The sequence below is a fragment of the Bos grunniens genome, chromosome 2 (assembly GCF_055505025.1).
Source record: "Bos grunniens cultivar Pamir isolate PY7600 chromosome 2, Bosgru_T2T1.0, whole genome shotgun sequence".
In the NCBI taxonomy this organism is placed as follows: domain Eukaryota; kingdom Metazoa; phylum Chordata; class Mammalia; order Artiodactyla; family Bovidae; genus Bos; species Bos grunniens.
This window is the reverse complement of record NC_141166.1, coordinates 97,041,831-97,065,331: the sequence shown is the minus strand read 5'-3', so window position 1 is coordinate 97,065,331 and position 23,501 is coordinate 97,041,831. Positions and strand designations below refer to the sequence as shown.

General features: G+C 41.7%; 1 protein-coding gene across 3 annotated transcripts in view; it reads right to left on the bottom strand.

Annotated features, from left to right (window-relative positions):
- Nucleotides 1–6,977, bottom strand: part of GPD2 (glycerol-3-phosphate dehydrogenase 2) — a 151,054-nt gene extending 144,077 nt beyond the window's left edge. For 2 of the 3 annotated variants that reach the window (XM_086369285.1, XM_086369272.1), the window contains exon 1: nucleotides 5,846–6,000. The gene's annotated coding sequence lies outside the window, so the exon portion shown is untranslated. Of the gene's footprint in view, nucleotides 1–5,845; nucleotides 6,001–6,536 lie in introns of those variants that run through there. The other variant, XM_086369275.1, reaches the window with a different exon arrangement.
- Nucleotides 6,978–23,501: the final 16,524 nt, after the last annotated feature.

Below are 23,501 nucleotides of genomic sequence, written 5' to 3'. Positions count from 1 at the left end.
TCTATATTTTTTTAGATAAATATCACAGTTCCTTGGATAGAGGAAAGACTAAGACAATGAAAGAGCGAAGTGAAAAGATATCTATTTTAACAGATCCTATGCGCACAAGCCAGGAGGGAGATACAGGGAATGTAGTATCCTCCCACTATGAATGCTACATCTGAAAAGGCTGAAAGGACATTCCAAACTCCGGGAAGTAAGATGAACAGTTAAACCAGGTCCAGTGGAGAACAGAGCCCATGTGTTCTCCCCTTGGAAGACATGACAAGAGAAATAAAAATACCTCTCTCTTTTATGGTTTTAAATTCATATAGTTCTATCACCTTATTTTACAGAGGAAGATACTGACAGGAGCAGAGAACAACCAAAGCCACAGGTAGGTGGCTATAATATGACTTCAGGGATGCAGAGAACTAAACATCACCGCTCAAAACTCCTTCTACCTATCCTACATAAATGGTTTCAAAGTTTTGTTCCCTTAGAATCCAGAGACTTTGGAAATAGTGACAAGCAAATTTTTATCAATCGGCTTCCCTGGTAAAGTGGTAAAGAACCCGCCTGCCAATATAGAAGATGCAGGTTCGATCCCTGAGTTGGGAAGATCCCCTGGAGAAGGGAATGGCAACCCACTCCAGAATTCTCCCCTGGAGAATTCCCATGGACAGAGGAGCTTGGTAGGCTACAGTCCATGGGGTCACAAAGTCGGACATGACTTAGCAACTAGAAACAACAATTTTATCAATCTTCTTGTTATAAATTAAATTTCTGGACTCTTTCTTAAAAGAGACTGGATTAGTTGGGCAGGTGGAGAAGAAGGGAGAAGTTAGTGAAGAGAAAGGAGTCCTAAGGGCTCTGACAAAGGTGACTCTTCAGTGGTTAGTATATGACCTTCCCATTTGCAGATTCCTCCACTGATGTTCTTCACAGATTGCTTTTATAACTTTGGTTCAAATTCAGCAATTTCCCTTTCCTGCTCCTAAAACTAAAATCCTTTAGATACAAAAACTGCCAAAATGTGTAAAGAGGATGCCTGAGAAAAAGCTAAAGATTCCATTAAACTCATTAGCTGAAATGTATCTGCCTGTGTGTCACCTGCTGTCCAATCACACCCCACTCATATCTATCACTTACTCTTGGTAATTAAGGGATGAGTGAATTATGAGTCAATCACTAATTCAACAACTATTTACTAGGTGTCCCCCAGTAAAGGTGTCCCATTTCCAAATACACGCAGGGACTTGGGTTGGGCACGTGAGGGCTATAAAATTGTGTAGGATCCAGCCCTTGCTCTGCAAGACCTTCTGCATGAAAGGAAGTGATGCATGTTTTCAAATAATCACCATACACAGGAGTAAAGGAGACATTTAAGAGTGGCATTAAAAGAGTAGTTGAAGGGGTTAGGACATGTACAAAGCACTTCTGGCTGGGGCAGGGAAGGAAAGCGTCACAAACTGGTAGCCTTTGGTTAGAACATTCAAGAACTGCTAGGATTTCAAATAGGTGAAGTGGAAGGAAGAGCAATAGCATTAGGGGCAGTACTAAGATTAAAACACATCTAGGGAATTCCGCATTGTTTCACAGAGAAGAGAGGAGAACTTTAATAATGGGGCAAGACTGGAAAGGGCCATGAATTCAAAGACAAATATTTAGAATTGAATGCAATAGAGCAAAGTGATCCACGGAAGTGTGGAGCAAGCAGTGACATGATCAAAGCAGTTTGGTTATTATCAGAGTGACACAAAACTTCCTTTCTTTCTTCAGTAGAAACAAAAGGAAAATAACTTTTGAGAACCTAGTACTCTGAGCCACACTGTTTTTATCACTTTCCAAATACATTTAGAAGTTTATTGTGTTTTATTGAAACGCATAAAATCCTAATGAAAAATTTCCTAAAATGTTTACCTTGAACATCAACTTCTGTTCCTATTGTGAATAACCAACCAGACTTAGCCATCACTGGTGCATATAAGGCAAAGTGATACTGCTTTCTAAGCATGTGTCACCCACACTCATACCCATAGGCCATGTCATTTGACAGTAGTAGCTTCCAGAAATCTCATTTTCAGAAACAGTTTATCTGTTATAATTCATGGGGTTTGAAGCATATAGGTGGATAATCAAATATGGAATTCCACAGAAGACATAGCACTATTTAAAGAATATGAGGCTAGAAACATCTAAATGAAACAGTTGTTGCTCATCCATTAATAGTCTGACTGTTACAGAATAAAGTACATTAGTAATCACTTCATTTTGTCAGAAAAAAGTAAAAGATAGCCCCAAGTAATTAAGTTTTGTTAACATATTTTGCCATAATAAATTTTTACTTAGGAGAACAACAATTTAATTAATTTTTCCCAGTAATTTTAGCAAACTAACAGAACCAGAACTTGATCTAATTAAAATCAGAAACCATGTTTTGTCTGTTGCATGAATCAGAAATCTTATTTTGAAAGAATCAACATAAAATTTTCAACTGAAAAATGGAAAACAAGAATACAGAAATGATGTAGGAAGAAATATTTAACCCAAAGAACTAGTAAGAACTGCCAGCAAAAGAGGAAAATTTTGGAAAACAAGAAAAAAGAAACACATTCATGTCAGGACACAAAATTAGAGTTCTGGACAAACTCTGACCACAATCATCTTTAGGTAGTCAAACCATCTGCTCCTCATTCTTCCTTTTCCTAAAATGCTCCTGAGACCAATATCTGGTCAGGTAATACAGGAAGAGGTCTGAAGTTATTAGAGATTTCCTGGCTTTTAGCCATACTGGCCTTTGCCTCTCTCACTTGGAATTGAATCTGATCATCTCTCCCTCCTACATTTCTTTCTCCCATCATGTCAACAACTATAAAACAAGGAAATACACAACATGCCATTTATTACATTCTGCTTTCTCTATAAAACAACTTCCAAGTTTCCTTCTTAACTCTAGGTGATGAGCCCTGATGGAACTTCTGAGTATTTTAAAGAGTATCTAAACCCACTTTCATTACACCATCTTAGTTCCATTCCATCCCTCCTTATTTCCCAAAATAACAATCTAAAATCAGCCAGTGTGGGAGTCCCAAACTTAATGACTAATAATTTTCCCAAAAACTTCAGATGAAAATGATATCCTATTGTACACAACTGAATAGAGTAACAGAAAGGCCATTTGACACTTTTTTTTTTTTTTTTTTAAGCAAGCATGTTAGAAGTGGCAAGAATGAAGACTTCTAATTTTTAACTTGAATCCTGGGCTTTAAAACTTCAGAGACATGGTGAAAAGTATCATGTAGTTCACATACAGAATGTAGGTTTCCATATGCTTTTCCATAGAAAGTTTATTTTTGAAAGCATATATTGTGCTGGTTTTTTAATACACTGAAGTACAAAATAGCAAACATTCTTAAAACAAAGATGATCTGCTGTAACCTTCAAGAAACTCTAAGTCTCTTTGTTGCTGAAGTGACATTCTCTTCACCACAAAACGGTCTCCAACTACTTGAGCCCATGTCAACCTCTCCCTCCATAACCGCAACAGTTACAGCCAACATTCTACCATGGGGTATGGACTAGGCAAGATCTTATGTTGGTCTCTAACTGTTCGGCGTTTGTATGTTTTACCTTGTTGAATGAGTTCTCACCTTCTCAAAATCAGGATGACCATACTTTTTCTTTACCTAGGACTTGTAATGCTACACAAAGCTACAGAAAATTTCATTTAAGAAGTCAAGCTTTACAGATATTCAATTTCTAATGCTCTTACTAAAATGCTATTTATGCACTTAGGACAACCTAGTGAGTCTGGCTGTTGACAAGAAGAAAGAATAAAGTTTTGGAAAACCTGAGCTGAAATTTTATCACATTAAAAATATAAAGAGGAGAAATTAGATAATAATCTGGAAACTGCTTCCCTTTTGTCATAACCATAGCTGCCATTAACCTCCCCTTCCCCCCACCTCTATCAGACACACCAAATTTATGTGGGAAAAGCCTAGATAATTCATTCACAACATTTAAGAGCTAAATTATCCAACTAACTGTATTTTTTACCCAAGTGATCCTCTTTTGAATATAAAAAAGTAAAATATGTAAGAAAGAAGAAAGCAGTATTTTGAAGTCTACTAACTAACAGGAATATCAGCAGTGATTTTACCTGTATGATATCACATATTCCTACATTTTGTCAGCGAGACAACTGAGGCTCAGTGAAGTTGAATAGTTTACCTAAGGCCAAAATGTCTGGGGTTTTTCTCCCCTACTATATCCAGCTAGAGTTTGTCCCAGAGTTCAATCATTCAATGAGAAAATATTTATTGAGCCTTTATCATAAGCTAGTCATCACTCTAGGTATTAGAAATACAAAGGTGTGTGAGACAGACCAAGCCCTCTCATAGAACTTACATTCTAGTGATGAAAGCGGAAAACTTATACCCAAACAGGATAATCTGAGAATTATAATTGTTGATCTTTCTTATGTACAATAATAGTCAAATATTCTAAATACTTACAGGATTAAATAGTTACAAAAACAAAGCGGGGGGGGGGGACACTGACCACTGGTAATACTGTGGCCCGCTCGTCAATTACTGAGCTAAACCACTGCATCTTTTAATAAATCAGGAGAGAGAAGGAAGCAGAGTATTTAAACTGCTCACAATGTCCTTTGAAAATAAAGTGACTCTGTGAGATATAAGAATGGGCAGCTCCAACAGTGCTGGTTCTCAAACCCCAAATTCCATCTTTATCCATTATTACTAAGGTACGGATGCATTATTTGAAGAGTTGATTTGGAAATATCAAGGGAGTGCTGTAATTTGACATAATCCCCCTATGAGAAACACAGGAGGGTTTCGACATCCTCATCATAAGACTCCCCATCACTATACATGATACCCCTTGAGCAATGACATCCAGCACTCAGTCCCAGTCCGTGGCCAGCAAGAACTGTGGCACTCATACACTATGGAATGGTCAGCAGTTCTCAGGAAGTGCCCAGCCCCAATGTGGTGGTTCCCCTTACCCTCCACCCTTCAAAACGAACTTCACTTCTATTAAATTTGGGAACATATGCAAAATTCTAAGTTTTGTTTTTAGCAATGAGAACTCAGTGGAACTCTCCCATCACCCACCTATTCATACAAGGATAAAAGTCGACCAAATTACTATTCCTATAGCTGCCCCTACCCCCTCCCATGATATTTATAGTGTTGTATAATGTGGATTGACCCCTGTCACTAAGATATAGTGAGAATTTGCGTTTGTAAATTACTTCGGAACTCCTGAGGACAGTTCCTGGAGCGAAGGCTCCTTTTCAGAAGGTGGAAGTCAGTCTAGAGACCAAGAGCTAAGATCAGCACTTCATTCACAGGGCTATACCTTCCTGCCAAAGCACCCTGCAAATCTATTTTTACTCGCAAGTTACTACGTGGGGAGTGGGGGCTGTTTCAAGTTCATCAGTGTAAACCTGTTTCCTCCGAGAACTGTCACACACCAGCAGCTAAGATCTCAAAGTAGCCTCAGTTCCCTTCTAGAATCTCTACCTCTCTTGCTTGAGAGAGGAGCAATGGATCTTTTTATCAGACGAGCGGCATCCACAAACTAAAAGTTTGCAGCAAACTTTCAATAAGATACCAACCCTCACCCAAAAGTCCTACCACTTGCCACCCTCCAAAATGTATATAGGTAAACCCCATAGGAACGAGCCCACGTTCTGTCGGTAGGGGAAAATTTTAAATCTTTCCCCAGATTCCGCCACCCACCCCAACACCGACTCCATCGGGTCAGAGAGGGACCACTCCCCGCTATAACCGGGGGCGGGGGTGGGAGTCGGGGGGGTCTCCCAGGAAGCACACACCTGAGATTGATCTTCTCGCACGAGGAAAGAGAGGGCAGGAGCAAGGGTTCCTCCGGCCGGGGCGGAGTCTCTGCCTCCCCCGAATCAGAGTCTCGGCCCAGGTACTCGCGGCGAGGCGCGCCGGGATGTCACCCCCGGCCAGGCAGGCCGAGTGTAACCCGACGCGCCCAGCGCCGCCGCGCCCCCGCCTCCCGAGCAACTTGCTCCTCCCGCTCCCCGCCCCGAGGGCCGCCCCGGCGCCTCGGCCGCCACATCCAGCGGTAGACCTCACTCTGGCCCAGCAGGGAAATACGGAAGTGGAGGCGGGGGACCCTGCCGTGAAAGAGATGGGGTGGGGGGGAGGGGTACCGGGGGTGGGGAGCGGGGAAGCGTTGCGAACCAGCAGGCAGAGAACGATCAAGGTCTCCGCCTCCCAGTGAACGTGACTAGACGGGGACTCGGGGGACGCAGGGCCAGCCAGATAGGGCCGCGGCGCTGCGGATCCCTGGCCCTGGCCCCAAGCTGCGGGTTCTACCCTACGTCCTCGCCTGGCCACACTCCAGACCTTCGGGCCAACCTCGGCTGGGCTAGGCCCGGAGAAGACGGTGGAGGTGTCCGATTTCCTCTGCCCTCCCCCTTGCGGGTCGCTCTCTCCACCTGCCTGGGAGACAGGAGACACTCGTCCGCCTGCACGCCGGCGGGGCTGGCATACCTGATTTCTTGTTTCCGGCCTGAAACTGGCTTCCCCTACTCGGCAGGCAGGCTTCCTTGGGCCTAGAGACGCGTCTGGGAGGCTGTAGGACCCCTGGGAGCGGCCGACAGAGCCCAAAGCCTTGCCCCGGCTCCCCCCACCCCAACCCCCGACCCGGGTGCTCTGGAGGCGCGCCCGGCCTCCTGACCCCTGCCTGAATGTCTGCGAGGAGACCTGCAGGGAAGACCAAGTCCAAGCATCGGGGGGTGGGATGCTGAGCACCCGCTCCTCTGGCCCAGCCTCCTACAGGTGGGGGGAGGGGAGAGCCCGGGCAGCAGAGCAGCAGGCTTCCCGGCTGCACCCCCAAACCCGACCTTGCCCACTGAGCATGCCCAGCTCACTTGCTGCAATTGCAAGGGCTAGACGAGGCCAAGGGGGCCCAAGGAAGGGGCAGATGGGATTCAAATTGACCCATTTCCTTAAGGTCTTTCCTCCGAAGATCTCTGGGAGCTTTACACATAACTTTTCTACCGTGGCATTGCAAAATACCCAGGGAACAGCTGGAAAGGCCTTTCCAAAAAAGGCAGCCAAATTAGTTTGAATCAAAATCGCAGGGGTGGGTTTTTTCAGTCAATTATTTATTAACTCACTTACTAATTTCTTTAAATACCAAAGAATTATATTATAATTGACCCAGAGGAATATGTAGACTCACTGGGTCCCACACTTGTAGTAACAGGAAACCAGCCTACCCAATAGGTTGTCTTTCCAGTGGAACAGTGGTTCTCAGCCTTGGATACACATTGCAATGGGGGATGGGTGGTGGTGGTGGTGGTTTAGTCTTCTAAGTCGTGTCCGACTCTTGCGACCCCATGGACTGTAGCCCAACAGACTCCTCTGTCCACGGGATTTCCCAGGCAAGAATACTGGAGTGGGTTGCCATTTCCTTCCCCAGGGGATCTTCCCAATCCAGGGATGGAACTCTTTCTCTTGAGTTTCTTGGATTGCAGGTGGATTCTTTACTGCTGAGCCACCAGGGCAGCCCAGGGGCCTGTAGGGAGCTGTTAAATGATCAATGCCAGGTTCCCATACCCACACCAGTTGAATCAGTCTGCTGATGGAACCTGGAAATTTCTATATTTTGAAACTGTTGGTCTCAGAGAGTAACTGGAGGAGCCAGCATCTCCAGAGAATCTGCTTCTTAAACTCTGGGACCAGGAACTGAGCTTTGAACAAAACCTTCAAGTGATCCAGATGCACACTACTGCTTGAGAACTATTGTTGAAAGCCACCCAACCTCCAGATGCTTCAGGTGTGCACCCACGCAGGGTTAAGAATCTCTATAATAGACCATTGTGCTCTCATTTTTTCAAATCCTAAACATTTGTCTAGAAGAGGAACATGATACACAGAAAAGGAAAAATCTGGTTGCATTGAGGTGCCATTCAGTTCAGTTTAGTCGCTCGGTCGTGTCTGACTCTTTTCAACCCCATGAATCGCAGCATGCCAGGCCTCCCTGTCCATCACCAATTCCAGGAGTTCACTCAGACTCACGTCCATCGAGTCAGTGATGCCATCCAGCCAACTCATCCTCTGTCATCCCCTTCTCCTCCTGCCCCCAATCCCTCCCAGCATCAGAGTCTTTTCCAATGAGTCAACTCTTCACATGAAGTGGCCAAAGTACTGGCCACTGGCCAGAGTTTCAGCTTTAGCATCATTCCTTCCAAAGAAATCCCAGGGCTGATTTCCTACTAATTCTCCCAGGATAGTTCACTGCTTGGAATATGAAGACTACCTACTATTATTCACTTTTGTACCTAGCACAGTGCCTATAATACAATAGATGTTTGATAACTGTTCACTGATATGAAATGAATGCTCAGGTGTTGTGAACCCTGTTACGTCTACTATTTATGTTCCCCACAAGTCCTGGTCACCTTGCTAGCTAACAAGCCAGCAGGGATTCAGTTCTCATCAGTAACCCATGATTATCCATGATGGTCTGATCCAAGTCAGACCCTGATAGAATAGGATATGGGAGGAGGTAGACAATATTGGGGCTTCCCTGGTGGCTCAGTAGTAAAGCATCTTCCCGCAATGCAGGAGACCATCTGCAATGGTCTGGAAGATTCCCTTGGTGAAGGAAGTGGCAACCCTCTCCAGTATTCTTGCCTGGGAAATCCCATGGACATAGGAGCCTGGTGGGCTACATCCACGGGGTGGCAAAGAGTTGGACATGACTTAGCAACTAAACCACCACCACCAGAGAATTTTGTGGTGAGAAAACTCAGAAGTCTCAGATATGTTTTCACTTGCCAAGGTTGGGGCCCAAAGCAATCAAAGGAAAGCAGGACCCTAGGCATCAGTGGAATTCAGGAAAGGCATCAGATGAAAAAGTGTGTATGGGAGCAGTTAGGAGAGGAGAGATAAAAAGGTAACATGATAAGCATTCGGCTTACTCTGGATCTTCTTTTTCTAAACAACCCACCTCAGCCCTCCTCTTCCCCATGCTCCATACACATCTAAACTCAGCAACAGCCTTGACAAAAAAATTAATTAGAAATTATTGTGAAATAATTACTTCCAATTACTGCATCAAAACATAGCTGATTTGTAGTTTTTCAACATAAATTATGCATCCACTTTTATTCAGGGCGAAAGTGGTTTAAAAAAATTAATCCTTAAAGATAACACTGAAAGTGAAGTATTAGTCACTCAGAAATGTCCAACTCTTTGTGACCCAATGGACAGTAACCCACTAGGATCCTCTGTCTATGGAACTCTCCAGGCAAGAATACTGGAGTGGATTTGCCGTTCCCTTCTCCAGAAGACCTTCCTGACCTAGGGATTGAACCCTGGTCTCCTGCTTTGCAGGCAGATTCTTTACCTTCTGAGCCACATGCACTAGATAATTTCCAAATGCAGAGTTTTATGATCTTTCTGCTTTAAGACTGACAGACTTACAGAATCAAAAATTATTCCCTATTTACTCCATCAGTATCTTCTAGAAGGAATAAAGTATAAAAATAATTTTTTCCTTTTAGCCTTAAACATAATGCTTTAAAACTTAGGTTACTATTTATGAATACCTAAAGTAGCTTTCCACCTCTCTATCTCTGCCCTTGTGTCTTCTTTATTATGATAAGAATTCCACTGAAAGAATTTGGCTGCTGATTGTGGTATCTAATACAATGTAATTTCCCATATGCCTAAGCAATTTCTTTTCATTCTTAAGATAATTTTGTAGGGAGGAGGGCAATAATCATTCATTTACGAATTACTCTTCAGAATTAAGTATTAGGTTAGATACACAAACAATACTTAAAAACATCTTTTCTGCACACATACACTTGCTACAGCTTCTCAAGGAATTAAAACCAAACACACTGAGGGTTAAAAAGGGAGAAAACTGAGACTGTAAAGGGTGTGGCACTTAGAACTAAATTTAAAAACATGAAGTAATTATTTCAGCAGAAGGCAATCTACTGATCTGACCAGTACCTCGGGAGAATTAGAGTCTTAAGTGTTTCTCCTTGTCATCATAAACATGACTCAGCATTTGGAATGAAACCATGTTTACTGTCTTTCAGATTGAAGGTGTCAAGTAACTTTAGTGCCACCTCTTTCCTCCTGTGCCTGTGAAAACTTCAGGACTACCATAGGTTTTCAGGCTCACTTAGCTACCGAAATTTGAAAACCTTTTCCCTTTTCATTCCTTCCTATCCAAACAAAATCTAAATTTGCCTGCCATTAATTTATCTTGCTTTTATAGTGCTGTCAGGTAAATCTGGGTTATTCTCTATATTCTAGTGTAACAATACAAGCAAGAAGTTCTTCCCTTCCTCTGTCAGCTGCTTAGACAACTTAAACCCAACTGTTAGGGATAACCTTTCTCTAGCATGGGGAACCTTCCATTGGTGATTCTGTTACACACTTTTTATGATCATTCATCACCTGTTCAGGGTCAACTCTTTTAGTCCTCGCCCATTTCTAGAGAGCAACACACTTTCTGCTAGTGTTCATTGATTATCAAAGCTCATAATAAAATTTATGGACTATAAGGATTGAATGGGGCCATTGTTGTTCAGTTGTTCAGTTGTTTCTGACTCTGTATGATCCCATGGACTGCAACATGCCAGGCTTCTCTGTCCTTTACTATCTCCCAGAGTTTGCTCAAACTCATGTCCATTGAGTCAATGATGCTATCTAATCACCTCATCCACTGTCACCCCTTCTCTTCCTTCCCTCAGTCTTTGCCAGCATCAGGGTCTTTTCCAGTGAGTTGGCTCTCCATATCAAGTGGCTGAAGGACTGGAGCTTCAGCTTCAGTACCTTGCCCATCTGGTGCTTCCCAGGTGGCTCAGTGGTAAAGAATCCACCTGCCAATGCAAGAGACACCAGAGATGCAGATTTGATCCTTGGGTCAGGAAGATCCCCTGGAGTAGGAAATGGCTACCTACTCCAGTATTCTTGATGGGAAATCCCATGGACAGAGAAGCCTGGCAGGCTGCAGTCCACGAGGTCAAAAAGTCATACACCACTGAGCAACTGAGCACAGTACATAAGACAGCACATGAAAACAAACAGTTTCAGCACAGTATGTTAATAACTCTAAACGGGGACCTCAAAGCTCTGTGTTGGGATGGAGCATACAAGTATTCTGGACAGCATCTCTTGCAGAGGAAGTAGCAACTTACTTCTAAGACAAGAGGGAATATACGATTAAAGGCCTAGAAATATGAAAAGGCCTAGGGTTTTCTGGGAAATGCTGTCATATAAAATCTGAGGGAGAAGATATTGGCAGATGCAGTTAGATTGATAATCAGAACCTGGGTCATACAAAGTCATACAAAGGAAAGGGGCCATAAATACTATTAACTCTCAGATTTTTGTTTTAAAAATGATAAAACCAAGGCTCCGAGTTATTAAGTATTTTGCCTAAAGTTACAGAGTTGTTCAGTCATGTCCAACTCTTTGCGACCCCATGGACTGCAGCATGCCAGGCTTCCCTGTCCTTCACCATCTCCCGGAGCTTGCTCATGTCCATTGAGTTGGTGATGCCGGAGTTAGCCTAACATTAATGCATATTAATTAATATGTACTACAAGTACATACGCCCTCCATCAAATCTGACTCTTTGTGACCCCATGGACTGTAGCCCACCAGGCTCCTCTGTCCATGTGATTTTCCAGGCAAGAATACTGGAGTGGGTTGCCATTTCCTTCTCCAGGGGATCTTCCCAATCCAGGGATTGAACCCACGTCTCTTGTGTTTCCTGCATTGGCAGACAGATTCTTTACCATTGCGCCACCTGGGAAGCCCCAGCCTAACATAGTGTCAAGACTAAAATGTGAAACTGTTTGGTGCAGAGAACAGTGTGGGAGCTTCAAATCTATCCTCTTCTAAGTTCTTTAACCTCTAACTTCCCAGAGCCTCTGTTTCCTCATCCAGGGAGGATGTTAATAGCGCACATTCAATACTAACTCTCTTTCAGGCACTAGTCTTAACCAAGTACTTGTGATCGCTAATCATCAGAATAACTATGAGTTTTTTGGTTTCTTGGCTTTGTTTTTACAAATGGGAGAATTGAGGCATACAACTGCTAAGTAACATGCCCAACATAACACAGCTAGCAACAGCCACACTGGGATTGAATAGGATATTCAATGGGATATTCAATAGGACATTCAATAGGATATTCAATGGGATAATATATGTAAAATGCCTGACTTATAGGCTGTCTATAAAACTATCACCAGTGTCGTTTCCCTTCCCTGAAGCCCACACATTCTGACTCGTGGTTCAATATTGGGCAAAGACACTTTTGTTCTGAGCTTTGAATGCTATGTATACTCACATCTTTTTTTTCCATTCTATTATTTTAGTAGTTTACATAATTTGGGAAGCACTATTAATATATTCACCTAATAATCTTAATCTAATCATCTTAATCTAATAATCTTAATCATTGTTAACAATAGTTACAAATTAAGAAGATAATCAAACATTGACCAAAGACTACAAGTTTACTACTTACAAAAGAAAAGAAAAAACTAATATAGAGTTTCTAGATTAGCAAACTCTGTCCAGAAAAATTAAACAAATTCTTCAAAATTAAAAAAATTAAAACAAATTCTTGATCTGGACTGGTCCAATACCTTTGAGGCTCAGAGATTAGACCAGGTCAATTATCATTTAGTTGGTCTCCACCTCCTTGTTACTTGAATTCTTAAAAGCAGAATTATAGACATCTAATATCCAACAGAAAATCTTCCCACATTAGTGATTTTCAAAGAGTTAGGATCAAGAATGAGGTAAAAATACAGGATATGATCTTCACCTTGAAAAGATGAAATGAAAATGCTAAGTATATTTTTAATGGGTACTTAAAGTTTTATCTCTGCTTTATAAGAATCTGGGGGCGGGGGGAGGGGGGCACTTCCTTGGCAGTCCAGTGGTTAAGACTCCACCTTTCATTGCAGAGGATAAGTGTTCAATCTCCGGTCAGGGAGCTAAGATCCAACATGCCTCACAACCAAAAAACATAAACAGAAGTAATATTGAAAGAAATTCAATAAAGACTTTAAAAATGGTCTACATAAAAAAAAATTCTGGGAAAGAATCTTCTAAATAAAAATAAAATTTAGAAAAAATGACATCAATAAAAAGTGACACCAGGAAACTTATTTAGAATAAAGGTTTTGAGGGTAAAGGAAATTCGAACTCCTCCTTGGGCTGGCATCCATTCTGTTCCTAAGACAGCACTGAAAACAAGTGTTTGTGATGTAAACTGAGTAACATTGTCTCTGGAACAAAGCCTCCCATTTAATAGCAGGAGGAAGGTTGCCGGCAAGTGTTATGTCCTAAATAACTCATTCGGAGAACATGAATAAGTATTAGGTTCTGATGTGGGAGCTGAAACAAAATGGAGGATTGGACTCTTGAGAGCAACTCTGGTTATGATTCAGTTAAAGAGCTGACTGAGCCAAGAGTAAACAGCCCAGGAAACTGGAGATGTGTTCAGTTCCATGTCTAAGAACCTGTTACATAACCTGGAGATTATTTCAATCTCATCAGTAAATACTTAAAATAAACTTGACCACAGTTTGTAATATTTTGATGTGATTTTTTTTCTAAATGAATCTGAACAGCAAAAAATAGAGCAACAATAGCAAAGGACAGGGTTTATGCCTGTGCATGTTTAGCCTTTAAAATAAGAAGAATGCTGTGTCTTAATTCAGCAGCCTTGAAACACATGGGCATTGACCTAATTTCTGCCAAGCCAAGAGGGAGGCCCTCTACACACAAGGGTATAGGCCAGAGTGACAGGTGCTGTTCCCTCAATAAATAGCTTGGACTCAAAAGGGAATCTCCTGCATTCCTCCTCTATCAGTAAAAGCATCAAGCAAAGCCAAAAAATGAAGCAGGGAAATGCAGAGAGTCTTTGTTCTGTTATCTTTGAGTTACTTATTGAATAGCTCTTTTTTTAATAGCCTTTTAAAATACTTTTTTAAATAGCTGTTTTAGGGGTCATAAAACAAAAGAAGAGAATGGTATAATGTAAACTTTATCAAAGAGAATTTGAAATCTTAATGAAAAGTCTATTAACATTCTCTAGACCACACTGTAAATAGATAATCCTATTTCCTTTCCACCTAATTTTTAATCCTGGTCATTTCTGAGAACTGAGACAACTTGACCTGTGATTAAAAAAAAAAGCTAGAAACTGGTGTCAGAGTATCTGAAAAAAAATATTTTTTTCCTAGTAAATTTAGAGTATATGTGTTCTAAAAATATCTTTCAATAGTCAAATGTAGAGGAAGGCACTTTTTCCTGAGCACATGCTCTTCAACCTGATCCTCTTGGGGGTTTGCAATAGAGAAGTCCAGTCCTCACAAAAAGGCCTTCCTACAGTGGGTCTCAAAGTGCAGTGGCATGGAATTCTAGCTTTTCCGTATTTTCCTCACCCAGACACAATTTACATTCCTGCTTTGGGGCTATGTGAAAGCAAATCATCCCTAGGCTTAATGAGGTAAGGTGTCACTATAAGCTGAATAGTGACCTCCCTGGAACCTCTGAATGTCACTTTACATGGCAGGTGTGGAGTATTAACAGGTATGATTTAACCAAGGATTCTGAGATGGAGAGTTTATCCTGAATTATCAGGGGGGACCCTAAATACAGTCACATGTATCTGTCAATTTAAAAAATAATTCACAATGTAGAAATTGAGAGCTATGTTTTATTTGGTGGGAATTTTTAGAACCACAAGCCCAGGAGACAGCATCTCAAATGACCCTGAGAGAACGGTTCTGAGGAGGCAGCGGGGAGGAACCAGGTTATATAGAAGTTTTCAGCAAGGGGCAGGTAGTCTCAACTAGGGGCAGGTAGTCAATAATAATTATTATTATTAACAATAATCAAAAGATTATTATTAAGGAAATCCAAATATCTCAACTTAAGGAATTTAGCACTTTGGCACCCCACTCCAGCACTCTTGCCTGGAAAATCCCATGGACGGAGGAGCCTGGTGGGCTGCAGTCCATGGGGTCTCGAAGAGTCGGACACGACTGAGCGACTTCCCTTTCACTTTTCACTTTCATGCATTGGAGAAGGAAATGGCAACCCACTCCAGTGTTCTTGCCTGGAGAATCCCAGGGACGGTGGAGCCTGGTGGGCTGCCGTCTATGGGGTCACACTGAGTCGGACACGACTGAAGTGACTTAGTAGCAGCAGCTACTATGTATAGGAAGATGCAAGAGTCTGGTCTAACTGAAATCATCCCTTTCATATGCATCTCAGCTAACTGGGGTCAGCATCCTGCTTCCTGATTTTTCACATCCTTAGTTCCTTGCTTATTGTAGGGAGCCCCAGCAGCTACTAGATTGCAAGCATTGTTCTCCCTCTTGGGCTCCCTCTGGGCTCAAAAATTAACTTCGAAGGCACAAAATCACCGTGACATCTTTGTTTATTGATGTGGCAGGAAACATTCCATTTCACATATCTATAGAAGAGAGCAGTAATAGGGAGGATTTATACAGACACTAGAGTAGAAGACAGTGCCATAATGGATGCAGGTTAGAGTAATATAGACACAAGCCAAGGAATGCCAGCAGCCACCAGAAGCTGGCAGAAGCAAGGAGTGAATTCTCCCAGATCTTCTGGACAGAGTTGGCTCTGCCAACCCCAATTTCAGTCCAGTGATAATAACGTTGGACTTCTGGCCTCCAGAAATGTTGTTGTTGTTCAGTCCTGTCTGACTCTTTGCAACCCCAAGGACTGCAGCACTCCAGGCTTCCCTGTCCTTCATTACCTCCTGGAGTTTGCTCAGACTCATGTCCTTTGAGTCGGTGATGCCATCCAGAACTATGGGAGACTGTATTTCTTGTTTTAAACTACCAACTTCTGGTAATTTGTTAAAGCAGCAATAGGAAACTGGTAACATTTCCTTCAGCACTTCCTTCATTTATTTTCCTTTGACACCAACACCAGTCGATCTTTGTAGAGCTAGCCCTTCAGTACATCACTGACATTTGTAACGTACTCTTTGTTCACAATGACAAAGCAATTTACAGCAATGTAAATGGGCTCAATTTTCTGTCCTGTGGGACATTCAAGTGATACTAGAGACTTTAAAAATTTGAGAAATGCCTTGTTTGGTTTGTTTTAGCTTTCTAACAAGTGAAGAAATACCAAAACAAGGTTGAAAAAATTATTTCATAGTTTGAATGTTACAATTAGGCAACTAACGCTTAGCAGAAGGATGTCAGCAATTGCCCTTTTAGCTTCATTTAGAGGTAAGAGCAAAAATTTTAACATGAAGTCTGTACTAGACGGATTGCTGCACCACCCAGATCCTCCTTTAAGCAGATCTTCTTTCACCAGCTGCTGGAAGCATCTTCAGCTGGCAACTCCTCTATAATTTGCTTCTACTGCAAACAGCAGTCTCATTCAAAGCCATCCCTTTCCTGAACTGATCCTTACCATGAGATTGAGTGAAGCAGGAGTATAAAGGCCCAGCTAAATAATTGGGAGATAACACTAATGGACTGTGCAGACTCCAGAACTCCCTTAGGGGGTGAAGGAGGTTTTGTTGGCCTTGCATCACAATTCATATTTTCCTCTGCCCACTTCTGCTTCTGTGTTCTCCTTATCACAAGTGTCCCTAAAAATAACATCCATGTCAAGTTGAATCAGAGACCTTCATAAATAGGAAGCACAGGTAACCCAAACCCTTGAGTTCCACAGAATTTTTAATTCATTCCTTCTCCTTAATCAGATTTCTCCCCTGGGACTATACATTTCTACCCATCTCAAATAAAGAACCATTCCCCAGGAGCCTTTGTAATATGTTTCTACATATCTGCATATCCAAAGGCTATCCAAGGGTTTCCTTTCTGGCTCAGAGATAAAGAATCCTCCTGCAAAGCAGGAAATGTGGGTTCGATCCCAAGGTCAGAATGATCCCCTGAAGAAGGAGATGGCAACCCACTCCTATATTCTTGCCTGGGAAATCCCATGGACAGAGGAGCCTGATGGACTGCACTCCACGGGGTCGCAAAAAGAGTTGGACATGCCTCAGTGACTAGACGACATCTACACATTCAAGGGCACAAGGCTTCTCTGAACCACACAGAGTTTAGAAGTATGAGTTGCCCAACATCCCCCCAAACCATGCGTCCTTTCAAGTTTCTCTAATTTATTTGTTTCTAATTTTGTTGCAGGAAGGGGGACCCTTAACAGGCCCAAAAGAGGGCTCTTGTCTAACACTCAGAAATGAATTGTCCGAGGAGGCACACATGCTGACAAAGTAAGAGAGTTCATTGGGAAGGGGGTGCCCAGGCAGAGAGCAGGAGGGTAAGGGAATCCAGGAGGACTGCTCTGCCATGTGCTCACAGTCTTGGGTTTAATGGTGATGGTTTTAGTTTCCAGGTTTTCACTGGCCAATCATTCTGCCTTCACCAGGGCCCTTCCTGGTGGCGCATGCATTGCTCAGCCAAGATGTATGCCAGCGAGGATTCTGGGGGGTGGTAGACATGTGACATCTCCTTTTGACCTTTCCCAAACTCTTCTGATTGGTGTGGCTTATTATTTTCATGATCCTTACTGGGACCTCCTGTGACAAAATTACTCACCAAATGGTTACTCTGGTATGTGGCCAAGATGCGTGGTTTCAGTCAGTGTGTTTCCCCAAGGAATTTTTGACAACCACTGGATATTTGTTGAGCGTCACCAGGCTATTGTTTAGGGATACAGGCAACACCCAGTTGTGTATGTGTCTGGTGGTGAAACTAAAGTCCAATGCTGTAAAGGATAATAATGCATAGAATCCTACAAATTAGGCCCATGAATCAAGGTAAATTGGAAGTGATCAAACAGGAGATTGCAAGAGTGGACATCGGCATCTTAGGAATCAGTGACCTAAAATGGACAGGAAAGAGCAATTTTAATTCAGATGACCATTATATCTACTACTATGGGCAAGAATTCTTAGAAGAAATGGAGTAGCCCTCATAGTCAACAAAAGAGTCTGAAATACAGTACTTGGGTGCAATCTCAAAAACAGAATGATCTTGGTTCGTTTCCAAGGCAAGCCATTCAATATGCCCCGACCAGTAATGCTGAAGAAGCTGAAGTTGAACAGTTCTGTAAAGACCTACAAGAGCTTCTAGAACTAACACCAAAAAAAGATGTCCTTTTCATCATAGGAGATTGGAATGAGAACACAGGAAGTCAAGAGGTACCTGGAATAATAGGAAAGTTTGGCTCCAGACTACAAAATGAGGGAGGGCAAAGGCTAACACAGTTTTGCCAAGAGTTTTGCCATGACACACTGGTCATAGCAAACACCCTCTTCCAACAACACAAAAGATGACTCTGCACATGGACATCACCAGATGGTCAATACCAAAATCAGATTGATTATAGTCTTTGCAGCTGAAGATGGAGAAGCTCTATACAGTCAGCAAAAGCAAGACCGGGAGCTGACTATGGCTCAGATCATGAACTCTTTATTGCAAAATTCAGACTAAAATTGAAGCCTGTAGGGAAAATCACTAGGACATTCAGGTATGACCTAAATCAAATCCCTTATGATTACACAGTGGAGATACAAATAGATTCAAGGGATGAGATCTGATAGAGTTTCTGAAGAACTATGGACATAGGTTTGTAACATTGTACAGGATACCATCTCTGAGGAAAACCATCTCCAAAGGAAAATGGTTGTCTGAGGTTGCCATTTTGCAGAAAGGCAAAATGGTTGAGAAGGCCTTACAAATAGCTGAGAAAATAAGAGAAGCAAAAGGCAAAAGGAGAAAGCGAAACATATATACAGCTGAATGCAGAGTCCAGAGAATAGCAAGGAGAGATAAGAGAGCCTTCCTAAGTGATCAATGCAAAGAAACACAGGAAAACAATAGAATGGGAAAGACTAGAGATCTCTTCAGGAAAATTACAGATACCAAGGGAACATTTCATGCAAAGATGGGCACAACAAAGGACAGAAACAGTATAGACCTAATGGAAGCAGAAGATATAAAGAGGTGGCAAGAATACATAGAAGAACTATACAAAAAAAGGTCTTCATGACCCAGATAATCATGATGGTGTGATCACTCACCTAGAGCCAGACATCCTGGAGTGTGAAGTCAGGTGGGCCTTAGGAAACATCACTACCAGCAAAGTTAGTGGAGGTGATGGAGTTATAGCGGAGCTATTTCAAATCCTAAAAGATGATGCTGTGAAAGTGCTGCACTCAATATGCCAGCAAATTTGGAAAACTCAGCAATGGCCACAGGACTGGAAAAGGTCAATTTTCATTCCAATCCCAAAGAAAGGCAATGCCAAAGAATGTTCAAACTACTGCAAAAATGCACTCATTTCACATGCTAGCAAGTTAATGCTCAAAGTCCTTCAGGCTAGGCTTCAACAGCACGTGAACCGAGAACTTCCAGATGTTCAAGCTGGATTTAGAAAAAGCAGAGGAGCCAGAGATCAAATTGCCAACATCCACTGGATAATAGAAAAAGAGAATTCCTGAAAAACATCTACTTCTGTGTCATTGACTACGCTAAAGCCTTTGACTGTGTGGATCACAACAAACTGTGGAAAATTCTTAAAGAGATGGGAATACCAGACCACCTTACCTGCCTTCTGAGAAACCCATATGCAGATCAAGAAGCAACAATTAAAACCAAACATGAAACAACAGACTGGTTCCAAATCAGGAAAGGAGTATGTCAAGGCTCTATATTGTCACTCTGCTTATTTAACTTATATGCAGAGTACATCATGTAGAATGCCTGGCTGGATGAAACACAAGCCAGAATCAAGATTGCAGGGAGAAAAATCAATAACCTCAGATATGCAGATAACACCACCCTCATGGCAGAAATTGAAGAGGTACCAAAGAGGTACCTCTTGATGAAGGTGAAAGAGGAGAGTGAAAAAGCTAGCTTAAAGCTCAACATTCAGAAAACTAAGATTACGGCATCTGGTCCCATCACTTCATGGAAAATAGATGGGGAAACAATGGAAGCAGTGACAGACTTTATTTTCTTGGGCTCCAGACTCACTGGAGATGGTGACTGCAGCCAGGAAATTAAAAGACGCTTGTTCCTTCTAAGAAAAGCTGTGACCAACCTAGACAGCATATTAAAAAGCAGAGACATTATTTTGCCAACAAATGTCTGTCTAGTCAAAGCTATGGTTTTTCCAGTAGTCATGTATGGATATGAGAGCGAGACAATAAAAAAGGCTGAACCACAAAGAACTGATGCCTTTGAACTGTGGTGTTGGAGAAGACTCTTGAGAGTCCCTTGGACTGCAAGGAGATCCAACCAGTCCATCCTAAAGGAGATCAGTCCTGAATATTCATTGGAAGGACTGATGTTGAAGCTGAAACTCCAATACTTTGTCCATCTGATGTGAAGAGCCAACTCATTGAAAAAGACCCTGATGCTGGGAAAGATTGAAGGCGAGAGGAGAAGGGGATGATAGAGGACGAGATGGTTGAATGGCATCATCAACTCAACGGACTGGATGTGAGTTTGAGCAGCCTCCGGGAGATGGTGAAGGACAGTGAAGCCTGGCGTGCTACAGTCCATGGAGTCTCAAAGAGCTGGACACGACTGAGTCACGGAACAATAACCAGTGTTGGTGCTCCTATCACACAGTTCAGATTATAGCACGTTATCGACTCTAAGTTGACCTTTCTTCCAGGCAAGGTAAAATGAATTAATTAGGCTAGATATAAAACAAGGAGTCATGGGTCTAGGGAAAATGGGAGAGAGCATACCACATGCTAAAGAGATTACCTCTCTGCCTAGGCCTGGTGGTCAAACTTTGTGCTACCAGCTAGAACAACAGATATTATATCCTCCCGTCTGTGATACAATATGAAGTCTGTGTTATCATCTCAGAATTATTTTTGCCCCATGTCTTTAATCTAAATTAGTCAAGCCTTTAAATCTGGATCCTAGTCCATCAGTAGATAACTGACCCTTTTAAGACAATGTCGTAGAAGAAAAGGGGGCTAGGGAGAGAGAGACTTATCTAGAATAAAGGTGACTTATGTGACATAACTAAGTGCAATAAGTATGCTTTAACTGGATTCTGGCTTGAAAAGAAAATGAATGTGAAAGAAACTTTGGGAATGATGGGGAAATTTGAATATGGCCTGAGTAAAGATGAAAAAGAGAAAGATGACCTTAGGGAGTTACGATTGATTTTTTCTTCAGCGTGATGATAATATTGCAGTTATGTGAAACTATCCTTGTTTTAGAAATACATGTTAATATATTTAAGGATGAAGTAATATAACCATGGGTTACCCTGGTAGCTTAGCTCATAAAGAATCCGCCTGCAATACAGGAGACCCCGGTTCTATCCTTGGGTTGGGAAGATGCCCTGGAGAAGGGATAGGCTACCCCCTCCAGTATTCATGTGCTTCCCTGGTGCTCAGATGGTAAAGAATCTGCCTACAATGCAGGAGATTTGGGTTCAATCCCTGTTGGGAAGAACCCTGGGAGGAGGGCATGGCAATTGACTCTAGTATTCTTGCCGGGAGAATCCCCATGGACAGAGGAGCCTGGCAGGCTAAACAGTCCATGGGGTCACAAAGCGTCTGACACGACTGCACAATATAACCACTTTCAGGTGATTCAGCAAAAGTATAAATGTACAGATATAAGTATTTAATTTTATAACAAATATTGGAAAACATTAACAATTGTTGAATTTAGAAGTAGATGAATAGATATTTAATTGTATTTCTACTCTTCATCTAGCCTTAAGATTTTCATAGTCAAAATTTTGAGAAAAAATAAATGGGGCAGTTTTTACACAACTTTGGCCCACTGCTATCATGGAGGAATTAGGCCCAGCGTTACTAGATATTCTGAATTTTCAAAAGAAGCCTGAAATTTGGAATTTTTTGTGATGCTTCTCCCACTTAAGAAAATATCAGCAACCGATTTTAAAAACACATCAACAACAACAAAGCCTCTGTGCAGGCCTAATACAACATATTTGGATGCTGAAGCTCTAGGTTCTTATCACCGACTCTGATTCAGATCCTTTGCACCTTAATCCTTACAACTTGCCTCTGACCCTCTGCCTCCGATTTTCTTCTTTCTCAAAGTGGCATCCAGCTAACTCAGTCCTTTTCTCACCTTTGCTCTTTTTTTTTCCCCCAACTGGTCTCTACCACTTTGTAGTTTCATTGAGCAGTTAGTGGATAATGTGAGAATGAATCAAGCTATGGATTTCTCTGGCATATCGGATGATTTAGCAAACTGGAGAATTGTTTAATAATTATCCTAGGGCATTAAACGTTATCCTAATGATCTAAAGTAGTTATTAAACCTTCCCACTTAAGGTTATTAAATTGTAACATCTGTCTTCAGGAAGCATTTCTAGTGCATGTAATATTCGTAAAACATTTACAACTGCTTTTAGTTATATCTCAGACCCTATGATAAGTTTACAGGTTCCCCCCGCCCCTTATTTAATGGCTAAAAATACTAGGCATGGAGTCCTAAAGGCAACTTGAGTCCTCTGTAGGAGAAGGTATTATATGCAGGCAAGCTTCCTGGATGACAGGCTGCTGTTTATCCAACTGCACCATGTTCTCTCCAGGCCTTGTTTGCTTTATTAGCTAATTACCAGGCTGCATATTCAACCCAGGTTCCAACTATATTAAGGGCTATTTACTAGCTAAAATCAATACTGTTTCGATTAGACACCTGGCGTGGCTTTTGGTAACTAAGCATTATTTGGGCTTCACTGCTTTTACTCCATCAGGGAGATGGGAAAGTGCTTTGTTTTGATTTTTTACACTTAGTGGCTACTGCTCTTAGCAGTAAGAGATAAAAGGGCAGTACAGAAGCTTTGTCACTGCCGAGACTAGGAAGAAATACGTAATATTTACAACACCAGGAAAGGGGCAAAGAAAAATACAATGATGGACAGTGATTTTACTATTTTAAGGCTCTTTTTTCATTAGATAAATCTCTTTGGATATATGTCTGTATTACAGCACCAAGCACTGTATTACCCCTAAAATTAAAAAGATAAATAAAATACAGTCTCCAACCTTGTTGGTTAGAAAGAAAATTGAAACAATAAAAACTATTAAAGAGTGAAAACAGTAAATAGCAGATGTGGAACTGGGTTTGGATATAGCATAGGAAATGGAGTGATCTATTTTGTCTAGAAAGAAAAATTCCCCCAAAGTCTTTTTTGTTGGTGATATTGGTGCAGTGAACAAAAAAGTCCCTTTTTAATGTAGGTATTTTATTATGAAAGTACAGTAATTCCCTTTTATCAGCGAGGGAACATTCCAAGCTCCCCAGTGGATCCTGAAACTGCAGGTATATTACCAAATCCTATATATACTATGTTTTTTCCTATGCATGCATACCTGCAATAAAGTTGAATTTGTAAATTAGGTACAGTAAGAGATTAACAAAAGTAACTAACAAT